General features: G+C 44.2%; 1 long non-coding RNA gene across 1 annotated transcript; it reads right to left on the bottom strand.

Moving 5' to 3' along the window:
• Positions 1–8,296: 8,296 nt before the first annotated feature.
• LOC115080233 lies at positions 8,297–8,906 on the bottom strand. Its single transcript, XR_003853542.1, has 3 exons — positions 8,788–8,906; positions 8,619–8,705; positions 8,297–8,495 (listed from the first exon to the last, which is right to left on the bottom strand). It is a non-coding gene; the product is annotated as an uncharacterized LOC115080233 (long non-coding RNA).
• Positions 8,907–9,737: the final 831 nt, after the last annotated feature.

Below are 9,737 nucleotides of genomic sequence, written 5' to 3'. Positions count from 1 at the left end.
CGGTAAGAGAAGGAGTTATTTTGTGGGAATTTGCTGGTGGGATTAGCACTTGGGCTGAGGTGTATGTCAATAAGGGAGTGGTCAGACCACGGAACCGGTGTGCATGAGGCTGAAGAGGGGGTCTGTAAGTAGGAGTTGATGAAAAGGAGGTCTAGAGTATGCCCCGCTTTGTGGGTGGGGGTGGTAATGACTTGAGCAAATCCGAGGGCCTGTAAAGCAGCTAAGAGGGTTTCACAAGGCGGTGACAGGGGTTGGGAGTCTACATGTAGATTGAAGTCTCCGAGTAGAATGGCTGGTCTTTCGTTGTTGATGTTGTTGGAAATCAGTTCAATGAGTGGGGAAGGATTCTGTTCCAGTAGGCCTGGAGGGGCATATACAAGGCATATTTGTAGCTTTGCAGATTTGAAAAGGCCAACTTCTAGCCTGGGTGGGGGGCTAATGTTCAAAGGCCTGAGGTTGAGGGTTTTATTGGCGGCTAGGAGTAAGCCTCCTCCTCTTTTTTTTGGCCTGGGCAGCGAGAAAATGTCGTATGTATGTGTAGGGAGCTGGTATATAATCACAGTGTCAGTGTACTTGAGCCAGGTCTCGGTAACTGCACATATATCAGGTTTGTGGTCGTGAAGGAGGTCATCAAGTATGTGTGTTTTTTTGGAGAGGGACTGGGCGTTAATTAGCATGAGTGATAGTGTGGTGAGACCAAGGAACTGGGTTAGTGGAGAGATGAGAATGGGGAGGAGGGATTTACGCTGGATGTGTGGGCTTGCATAAGTGAGGGGGGTGGTCTGTAGGATGGGTATGGAATGCAGGGGATGGGGAGGGAGTTAGGTGGGGTGTAAGCCTGAGGAGGCATCGTGAGGGGGGGTCAAGGTGAGTTGCAGGTGGGATGGGTAAGGGGGTCACCGGAGTGAGACAAATTAGGAAAGGGGAGTGGTGAGAAGGGCGTGGGAGGGAGGATTAGGGCGTTGCAAAATCTTAGGAAACAGAATGGTGCATATGTTGTACACTGCTGCGGAGGTTAGCAGGATGCAGGAAGGTACATTACATATTTATAATTCAAAAAAGGGCAGGATACATGATCTCAAATGGACCCCAAGTGGAGGGAGCACTTATCTTCCAGCGTGAGTCTTTGGAAGTGATGTCATCTGTATCTTCCGGCTGGTTCCGGCGGAGTGCTGCAGGGGTACGGAGTTGTAGACCAGAGAGATGGGGGTATGCAATTATTTATTTATTTGTTTATTTATTTATTTATTTATTGTTTTTGTTATACCGAGTTTCATGATAGGCATCACATCAACCCGGTTTACAAATAACAAGGAGTGTAAAGCATAACGTAACATAAAAAACAATATTTTCAATAAGAACCTTGAACTTTAAATACAGTGAATCAGAAAAGGGAGAGGGAGAGTTACAAAAAACAAGGAAAATAAACTTGGGATGGAAGGGGAGAAATTGAACAGCACAATATTTACATTTCAGCCTATTGATACATTAGAATAGCAAGTGAAAAAATAAGACTATGAAACGGTACATAGGTAATCAAATGAATAAATATGACACAGTTGTGAATGGTAATAGTATGATAAATATTCAGCAGGAATTAGTGAGTGTGGGTTTGATGTTGGTTGATTCGTGTTTACATTCCATTATTGCATACGAGTTAGTGCTAGTGAGAGGAGGTTTTATTCAAGGCTTGGAAATGCTTTTTTGAAAAGCCAAGTTTTTAGTCTTTTCCTAAATGTTAAAGAGCATGGCTCTTGTCTCAAATCAGGTGGGATCGAGTTCCAGAGAGCTGGACCTGCTGATGAGAAGGCTCTGAGACTCAAGGATTTATGTTGGTAGGTTTTGGCCTTTGGAATTTGGAGTGACTCTTTGTAGTGTTCCCTGATAGGCCTGGCGGAGGTGAATTTTTTAAGTGGTATTTGTAGGTCTTTACAGGTATTTGTAGGTATTTGTAGGTCAATAAGATCCGCACTTATTAGGGTCTTGCACGATTGCTTGCTCGTAGATGTTGGAGGCACACGAAGGGGCACACTAAGGGGCAGGCCCCTTAGGTCGCCCCTTCGTAATCATAAATTGTAAACTTAAATCTTTTTGTGTATTTATGGTTGCATAATATTTCATGTGTCCTGTTTATATAACATTTTAAAAATTAAATCAGCAAAATGACTATAGAAATAAAATTTACTATGAAAGAAAAGGCTAAAAACTATTGGGGACAATTTTAAATTTTACGCGTGCGGGGTACATTTCATAAATCATAAATTGTAAACTTAAATCTTTTTGTGTATTTATGGTTGCATAATATTTCATGTGTCCTGTTTATATAACATTTTAAAAATTAAATCAGCAAAATGACTATAGAAATAAAATTTACTATGAAAGAAAAGGCTAAAAACTATTGGGGACGATTTTAAATTTTACGCGTGCGGGGTACATTTGTGTGCGTTACCCGGCGTGCACAAATGTACACCCGATTTTATAACATGCGCACGCAAGGGGGTGCACACTTGTGTACCTTGAGCGCGCTGAGCCCAAGGGGAGCCCCGATGGCTTTCCCCGTTCCCTCCAAGGCTGCTCCGAAACCTTATTTGATGGAGTTACGCCTGCTGTGCCGGAGGACTTGGGAATGCCCCCAGACTGCCGCCACACCCACGGACTGCCCCTGGACCGCCGCCACTCTCCCACCCCCACCTCCATATTGCCCAAGCCCCGGGCCATATGAGCTTCCCGGGGCTTGTACACGCCCCGGGCCATATGAGCTTCCCGGGGCTTGTACACGCCGCCAAGCCTATGCAAAATAGGCTCGGCGCTCACAGGGGTATGTTTTCGGGGGTTACACGCGTATCTTATGCGCATAACCCTTTGAAAATCTACCCCATAATGTGTGTATATATATATATATATATATATATATATATATATTTATTTATTTATTTATTTATTATTTTTATTATACCGAGTTTCATGATGGAATCACATCAACCCGGTTTACAATTAACAATGTGAGTAAAGGCAGAGAGTAACATAGTAAAACATTTCCCAATTCAACGTCACATATAGAATGAAACTTAACAGGTATAATAACAATATTTAGGATGTGAGAAAGTTACAAAAAACAGGGAAAAATAACTAGGATCTGAAAGGGGAGGAAAGGGGAGGAAAGGGGAGGAAAGGGGAGGAAAGGGGAGGAAAGGGGAGGAAATTGAAGGAAGAAAGGGGAGGAAATTGAAGGAAGAATATTAACATTTTATATAGATAGATAGATAGATAGATAGATAGATAGATAGATAGATAGATATGTACATAGTTTGGTCCTTGTTCAGTGGCTGCTTAATTATTCTTGGCCTGTCTCTTGTATTCATCAAGTGGAACATCTCTTGTCACTGTCCAGCAATAGTCTGCAAGCATTGATGGCCTCCATTAGCCTTGACACTATTTTCCCATTGCTACAATGTCCTGGTAAAATTGCTTGCAATGCTCATCGCTTGCTGCTCCGCAGTTTGGTATAAAAAAAAATCTAAATGAGAGTGCAAATAATGTTGGGTAGATTTTACAAATTTGCGCACATGCGTACTTTTGTTCGCACACCAGGCGCAAACAGGGGTACGCAGGATTTTAATAGATACACGCGTAGCCGCGCGTATCTGTTAAAATCCAGGATCAGTGCGCACAAGGCTGTGCAAAACCGGCAGCCTGCGCATGCCAAGCCGCGCAGCCTGCCTCCGTTTCCTCCGACGCCGCTCTGAAATCGGAACGGCCTCAGAGGGAACTTTTCTTCCAATCCCTGCACCTTCCCCTCCCTTCCCCTACCTAACACCCCCCCCAGCCCTACCTAAACCCCCCCCCCCCACCTTTGTTGCACAAGTTACGCCTGCCCAAGGCGTAACTTGTGCAACAAAGCAAGCCCAGCGCGCGCAAGTTACGCCTGCCCAAGGCAGGCGTAACTTGCGCGCGCTGGGCTTGCCGCCGGCGCGTGATTCCCAGGCCCAGGAGCTGTTTTGGAGGCCTCGGCCATGCCCCTGAAATGCCCCCGGGCCGGAACCATGCCCGCAGCCCTGCCCCCAAATGATGCGCCACCACGACATGCCCCCCGACACGCCCTCCCCCCCCCCCAAGAAAGCCCCGGGGCTTACGCTCGCCGCCAAGCCTACTCAACATAGGCTCGGCGCGCGCAGGGGGAACTTCAGGCAGGTTTTCGGGGGGTATGTGCGTATCTTACACACGTACCCCTTTGAAAATCTGGCCCTGTATTTTCAGTGATATGCTGCAGCGAAGGCTTTTGTACTCCTGAGGAGCTTTTCCACCAACTCCTTGTAATTGTCTGCCTTGCTGTTTCTGGAAGGCTTTACATGCTGTCTTTTCCTTGCCAAGCAATGCACTGTTAAATGCATCATCTCCAAGAAGTTCACTAATCTGAGGGCCAACAAAGACACCTTCCTTTATCTTAGCTTTACTTACCCTTGAAAATTTACCACCAAGGTACCTGAAGGCTGCTTTAGTTTTGTCCATGGCCTTGATAAAGTTCTTCATCAGACCCAGCTTTGTATGGAAGGGTGGTAACAAAATCTTCCTTGATTCAACAGTCATTTCAGGTTTAATTTGAGATCTGTTCTCTTCTTAACTCACTTATCCTCTCCAATTTCCAAATCAAAGGTTATATATACTGATCCAGTAGCATTTCTTGAAAGCCAATCAACATTTTCAACAATCATTTTCATTCTCAGTGACTCAGATTTAGTAAAGTTTGACTATATTCATTTCCGAAGCATTTTGACTGTAGACAAATGATACTGATGTCAAAATCAATAAAAACAAGGAGAGATTTTAAAACCTAAATTTGACCTGTTTTTCACAGGAGGTTTTTGAGGGACAAAAACATGCAAATTACAAGAGAGTTAAATAATTAATTAAAGCATGGAAACATCAGAGAAGGGACTAGAAAACTTGGCCTGTTTAATTTTTATTTTGGTCAAAAATATTGTAGATTTTAAAATGTGGGCATTGATACTATTGGGTGATTTCATAGGGTTTCTGAGTGCTTAAGAAGTCTCAGCGTGAAATTAAAACCATTGAGCAATATTTTATTACTGTGGGAATACATTGGGAATGGTTTTGAATTTTAAATTTCAAGTTTATTGTCATTTTTAATTCCAGTCCATTGTTATTTGATGATCCATTTCAGGTTTTGCTTGGCTAAACCTTAGAAAATTAGGTCTGTGCAGCTCAGCACAACTCAGAAAAGTAACATTCTAAAGCCATCACCATAGTAACATCATAGTACTGGAATGCTGTTGAGGTAAACAACAATTAAAGAGGATGGCGTAATTACAAAATAATGAAAGCACAGTAATTTTTAAGTAATTAAATTTATTTTGGAAAATTTCTATAGCCTTTAAAAATTTACTAATACTACTTATTCCTGAGACAAGGGGTTAGAGAAGTTAAATTCTGAAGGTTTATATGGAAATTAACTAGGCAAGGAACTATTTACAATAATGACATCACAGAACAGGGATATTTCCTGTTAGAAAAATTACAGTGACAGCTGAAAGTTAGCAGAGCAGCACTGGATTTTGTTCTGAGAGGGAGTGTTATGCTCAGATTGTCTGAGAGGCCCTTAAAAAGTCACAAGAAGTTTTAGGGATGTGAAGAACATATGAATATGAATGAGTGTGAGAGAAAAGGTATTTTAAATAATAAAATATCTAGACCAGGTATGAATAGAGGATAGTTTTTAGTTAGTTAAACTATAATAAAAGCAGATCAAGTGTTAATTAATAGATATTTTTTAATCTAGCTTGTTTGAAAGAAACAGTATGAGAGGAAACAATTTTAAAGAAATCCAAACACTGAAGTTAGCATTGAAACTATAAATGTATGCCCTTTTGACTAAAGAAGTTTTCTAAAGGGAAGTAAGCAGTCTTTGAATCCTCTTAAGAGTGTTAGCCTTTGTAAACAGGGCTGACATGGAGCTTTGGGCTATTTAATAGGGATGTGAATCATTTTTTGACAATTTAAAACAATCGTCAGATATATTTTAAATCGTCAAAAATCGTTAGAGCCGCGATACAATAGCAATTCCCCCGATTTATCGTCAAAAAATCATAAATCGGGGGAGGGGGGAGGGCGGGAAAACTGGCACACCAAAACAACCCTAAAACCCACCCCGACCCTTTAAAACAAATCCCCCACCCTCCCGAACCCCCCCAAAATGTTTTAAATTACCTGGGGTCCAGTGGGGGGGTCCCGGATCGATCTCCCGCTCTCTGGCCACGGCTGCGTTAATAGAAATGGCGCCGGTGGCCCTTTGCCCTTATCATATGACAGGGCAGCGCCGGAGCCATTTTGGTTCCTGGCACCCGACGTCACGAGTGCAGGAGATCGCTCCCGGACCCCCGCTGGACCCCCAGGGACTTTTGGCCAGCTTGGGGGGGCCTCCTGACCCCCACAAGACTTGCCAAAAGTCCAGCGGGGGTCCAGGAGCAAGACCTCCTGCACGCGGGCCGTATTGCCAATATTCAAAATGGCGCCAGCGCTACCTTTGCCCTCACTTTCATACAGGCGACGTTGCCCTTACCATGTGACAGGGCAAAGACTTTTGCCCTGTCACATGGTAAGGGCAAAGGGCCACCGGCGCCATTTCTATTAATGCAGCCATGGCCCGAGAGCGGGAGATCGCGCCGGGACCCCCCCACTGGACCCCAGGTAATTTAAAACATTTTGGGGGGGTTCGGGAGGGTGGGGGGTTTGTTTTAAAGGGTCGGGGTGGGTTTTAGGGTGGTTTTGGTGTGCCGGTTTTCCCGCCCTCCCCTGATAAAATGATTTTTTAACCAAAAAAACCATGACGATCAGATTTCCCCCGCCCCCCCCTTAGCCAAAATTGATCATTAAGACGATCGATCACACGATTCACATCCTGTGTGCGTGTTGTGTCTGTGGGCGAGAGAGAGCGTGGGAGTGAGAAACCTGTGTGCGGGTAATTGCCAGGTTCTTGTGGCCTGGTTTTGGCCTCTGTTGGGCTGGACTTGATGGACCAAGGCTTGATGCTGGGCTTGATGGATGCTGGGCTTGATGGACCCTTGGTCTGACCCAGCATGGCAATTTCTTATGTTCTTATGTTCTGTGTGCGTATGTGTCTGTGGGTGACAGGGAGCGTGGGAGTGAGAAGCCTGTGGGTGTGTTGTGTCTGTGGGCGAGAGAGAGCATGGGAGTGAGAAGCCTGTGTGCGTGTTGTGTCTGTGAGCGAGAGAGAGCGTGGGAGTGAGAAGCCTGTGTGCGGGTTGTGTCTGTGGGCTGGCAGGCTGTAGTGCACCCCAACGGGTGGTGTCAGGGACACAGCAGGATGGAGCATTCATATGCCTTGTGACTCCAGGACTGGCTTCTTTTGGGGGGCCACAAGAGACAGCAGTGGCAGTGTGGTAGTAGCAGCACTGCTGGGTGCCCCAGCGAGTGGTGCGGGGAGCACAGCTGCCTAGAGCAAAGCCTCTCTTCCAGCCCTCGACCTTGCATCTTGGGCCTGGACAGGCGGCTGGAGGCAGGCAGGAGCAGGGGTGACTGCTGGCAGGTTGTAGTGTGCCCCAACGGGCAGTGTCGGGGACGCAGCAGGACGGAGCGTTTTCATCATATGCCTTGTGACTCCCAGACTGACTTCTCCTGGGAGCCACGAGAGGCAGCAGCGGCAGTGTGGTGGTAGCAGGGGTAGATAACCAAGCATGAAATGACGTGAGCTGAGCCTACTGCAGGCGCGGCTGACGGTCAAAACAAAAGGAGTGCCAGTCTTACAGGATTGGCAGGAGATACAGGTAAAGGGACCAAGAATCAGAAAGAGTGGCATCAAGATTTCAAAAGCATAGCAAAGGTGCACCACAGCACCCCAGATATGCAAGAAGATCTTAAAGTTTAAGAGCTGGATTATGCCAGGAATGTACAGTGGCAGAATCAAGTTAAGAACCCCAAAGTGTAAAATCTGTGCATGGCAGCAAGGTTGAGCAGTACAATAATCTGAATGTTTAGGATGAGAGGCATATCATTAAGGCAGAGTGACATAGGAGATGCCAGTAATTTCACTGGATACAAAATCCTGGCAATTTTAACAATATAATCACACCACCAATCGAATTATATCATACAGTGATATATAATTTATTATTGTAAATTTTATTTCAATTACAAAAAATATTTTAATAAAGATCTTTTCACAATAATTTACATTTTGAATATACAAAGGAATACAAATTTCCAAAAAACAATTGAATAAAAAAAACATTCACACATCCATCCACACACACATTAAAAATACTTATTTATTATCTCTCTCATAGTGAAATTATTTTTTTCCGTTGTTATTGTTGAGAAAACTATCCTTCTTCACAAAACTTTATAATACTCCCGACGTTTCGCCTTCTCACAGGCTTCTTCAGGAGAGACTGTTTCAATTCACTACTGGACCCATATCTCTCAAACGATCTTCCCGAGTATCCCCATGTATATATATTCTACAAAAAAAATTTTTAAATAACAAACATTTTCATAATCCTTCAACAGCTTTTTTCATAAAAGACTTTTAATAATTATATATTTGCCCAATATCCTATAAGCGTACATATAAAAATACACACCTCAAATTCTGACTTTTATTTTTCAAACAATTCCACCGAATGAATGTCCAGTTCTCACTTAACTTTTCTTTCTTCTGATTGTTTCCTCTAAAGAAGACAAACACAATCCATGTTCCCCAAAAAACGACAAAAGTACCACATGAGAAATTGAAAGAAGCAAATAACTCACCCTCAAAAAAACACAAAAAACGCTCACTTCCAACTGATGCCACGAGGGACAAATGAACTCTCCTCCTTGGACAATCTGACTCATTTCTTCCTTTGCATTTCACCGCCATACTTCCCAGGCATTTAAACAAATAACAAACACCAAAAAGCCCAACCCCCTATTTAAAGGGCATCAAAGCCAATCCAAACTCGGCATTTCAAAAACATGCCGGCCAATCAATCTTGTCGTTAAGTCCAGTCTGAGCCAAAGACTTTAAGAAGAATATCCACCTTTGTTCCGCTCGTAGCAACATTTTATTCAGATCTCCTCCTCTTCTACTCTGAACCTCTTGCACAACAAAGAACTGTAGCTTATCAACTAAATGCTGGCTCTCTTGCCAGTGTTTCACCAAAGGGGCCGTCTCTGTACTGGTTTGAATCCTACTACAGTGCTCAGAAATCTGTCTTTTGATTTTCCGTTGTTTTCCCAATGTGTAGTAGATTACATGGACATTTTATAATATAAATTACCATTGCTGACTGGCAATTAGTAAATGATTTAAAAAAAAAATTTTGTCCAGAAACTGGATGGACAAAATATTGTATGTCCAATGATAATATACATACATTGCATCTAGTGCAAGGATTGTGGCCACCCATCAAATTATTCAAAGAAGCTCCAGAGATTAAATCAGAATGCACTTGTTACGGGCGCGTCCGCCACGCCGCTGACAGGCCAAGGGTCTGGGCGCCCTCGGGTACATATCGTAGGCGCAGGGAGCACGGCCATCTCTAAAGCGGGTGGTGTGAGCCCTTGGGCCACGGCGAGAGCTAGGGAGGAGCCCCAGCCACACCATGGGAGGTGAGCCAGTGCTGGCATGGAGAGCCAGACGTGTACCGAAGCAGGGATTCAGGAGCGGAGTCTGACCCTCAGCCGGACCTGCACGCCCATGACAACCAGCAATGCAATGT

Source organism: Rhinatrema bivittatum, chromosome 1 (genome assembly GCF_901001135.1).
Source record: "Rhinatrema bivittatum chromosome 1, aRhiBiv1.1, whole genome shotgun sequence".
In the NCBI taxonomy this organism is placed as follows: domain Eukaryota; kingdom Metazoa; phylum Chordata; class Amphibia; order Gymnophiona; family Rhinatrematidae; genus Rhinatrema; species Rhinatrema bivittatum.
Note: the sequence above shows the minus strand (reverse complement) of the source record. Positions and strands in the feature narration are given on the sequence as shown.